The sequence below is a fragment of the Corylus avellana genome, chromosome ca6, assembly GCF_901000735.1.
Source record: "Corylus avellana chromosome ca6, CavTom2PMs-1.0".
Classification (NCBI taxonomy): Eukaryota; Viridiplantae; Streptophyta; class Magnoliopsida; order Fagales; family Betulaceae; genus Corylus; species Corylus avellana.
This window is the reverse complement of record NC_081546.1, coordinates 25313490-25316356: the sequence shown is the minus strand read 5'-3', so window position 1 is coordinate 25316356 and position 2867 is coordinate 25313490.

Here is a 2867-nt window from a genome sequence, read left to right as displayed (position 1 = left end):
GATCAGCTAATTTGGAGAGGGTAATACTACACACACTTTCACTTTTATTTAACTTTCAAAAAAATTATTATATCAAAATTTAATAATAATTTATCCTAAATTTAGTAATAATTTTAAAAGTCATGTCAAAAAATACATTTAGCATTACAAAGCTCAATATTATTGAAAAATTAACTAATTAAACTTGCACATACAACTGAGCCTAGTCTTAAGCTTTAAGTTAAGCTCAAGCTCAAGCTCAGTATTAATACAAAATAACCACCCTATACTATAGGCTATAACAATGCAAAAAAAAAAAAACCAACTTGCCACCCATAAAAAATTGATTTCTTGACATAAAAAAATTATTCTTAAACTTGTTTGTTTCATTGGAAAATGTTTTAAGCTGAAAACTGTTTAGCTTGCCTTGCTCACCAGCACCTTGGAGTACAATCTGAAATGTCGTCACAGTTTTCCTTAAGGACGAAGCCATAAATTTTTATTGAAATTGGGCAAAGCATGAATAAAAAATATATTAAAATTGAAGATTAATTTAATATATAAAATTTTAAAATTAGTAATATTAACAAAAAAATAAAAAAAAAATGTCCATCAAAATGAAACCTAATGTTCTGTGTATGCTGTGTAGCCGTGTCACTTCAAGTTTTGCTTTTATTGCCATTGTTGTGTTAAAAACTCTTCTACTTTGCTCCCAAAGACTTTTGCTACTGCCTAAGTTTTTTAATAATAGATTTGAATTGTTGCTTGTAGGGGTGTGCAAACAACCGTCCCGCCAATCGCTAATCGCTTTAGCACGCAATTATTAAAAACTACTAATCACTATAAGGCAGTTAATAACCGTTAACTACCTACCTTTATATATAATAATATTAAAATATATATTAAATATTTTATAGTAATAAAGTACATAATAAACCATCCAAAACGATGTTGTTTTGTTGTTTTGGTGTTAAACACCAAAATGGCATTGTTTTGGAGGGATAATAAGATGAAACCCGTAGCTCTCTACCTCTCAAGACTCAATCAATTCCAAAAAACAGCATTTTTTTTTTTTTTTTTTTGTCTTTTTTAGAACATTTTGACCTTAAACCTTTAAAATAAGCCTAAAAATAGGTTAATTAAAGGCCTAAAGCACTTAAAAAGCCCAAAAACTCATATAAAAAAAGTAGTTATAAAACAATTACTTATTACAAATTACTCATTGCAGTATAAAAAACAATTCAAATGTCCATGTGGTTGGCCTAAATAACAAATTAGTCATTGAAGTCAATTTTTGTCCAATAACTTAATAGAATTCGTTACTTTGCCACTTCATACACAATAAAAGTGCGGCATGTGTTTGTTTTAATTTTCTAGTTTCGAAAATTACAATTAGGATTTCTCATGTCATATTAGGATTCTAGCTAAGATTAACACACATCAACCTCCCTCCACGTCAACCTGCTACAACAAAATTAGCCTAATATCCCCAAATTTTACCACCACATCGTGGCCTTCATTGACTTCAACCAAAATTTGCAACCTACTCTTTTTTCTTTTTCTTATTTCTATTCAAAAAAATCAAACTCTTTTTTTCACATTAACAAACAATTTCTTTCCTTCTTTTTTTCCGCTCACAAAAAAATTAAAAATCCTTTTATCTTTATATTATATCTAAAAATAATTTTACCTTTATATCATATTCACCTACCTTTGTCTCACGGCAATCCATTTTGTTCTATCTTTTGTTCTCTCTCTAAAAAAAAACATTTGCCAAACAAACCTCCATTTGCTTTGTGCGAAGGTTCTCAATTTGTTTTCTGTTTTTCAATCATTAAAACATAATTTCAATTTTTTCAGTATTTTTAATTTTAAAAATAAGAAACAAAATAAAAAAACAAAAACAAAGAATTAGACGTCCAATTATGCCGACATAGAAAAAAAATAGAGGAAGTAAAAGCGAATAATGATTATCTACAATTTTGAAGAAAATTATTTTCATCAAACGACGTGGAAGATAGGCGAAGGAAACAGCTGACGACTTTCAACAACCTTTGACGATGGTCTGGTAATTTGAGAAGTAAAAGTTCAAACTTGAAAAATTATTTATTATTTTAAAAAATAAAAATCATTTGAAAAAAAAATGAAAAATACGCTAAATATTTTCAGTTTGACTATTATTTTTCATCTCAAAAATTATTTTACAACGCACAATAATGATATTTAGTTATTATGAGCTATTTTATCTCTTCATTAGACCCTTTAAAATATAAGGAGAAACTTCACTAAGGATTCCCAAACTTCCACCCGTTTTGAAATACCCTTCTTGAACTTCAAAATCTCTCAATTTAGTCCCCTGAACTTTCAATTGCTTTTAATTTGGACCCCTCCGTCATATTTTAAACGTCACATGACGTTTATACTCCTAACTTTTATATAAAATTCCAACTTCTAAAACATTTTTTAAAAAAAAAAATCAGTGATATTTTGGTCTTTTTTTTTAATTTTTAACGGCTAAAATTAACGAAATGGTCCAAATTGAGAGCAATTGAAAGTTTAAGGGACTAAATTGAGAGATTTTGAAGTTCAGGAGGGTATTTCAAAATTGGTGAAAGTTTGGGGGTCCTTAGTTAAGTTTTCCCAAAATATAATAGTTTTATCCAATTTGCAACTCTAAACTTTTAGTACCTCAAGCATAACCTTTATATGACTTAAAATAATTATATTTAACTATTATGAGTCACTTTATCTCTTTAGCAGACCCTTAAAAATAGAAGGTTTTCGGGTTTTCATTCAATTTGCTACAACAAACTTTCATATGTGAAAGTTTACTATAACAACTTCTACTAATAAAATATGAATTTTCATTCGTCTTGTTTCTCTTTCCT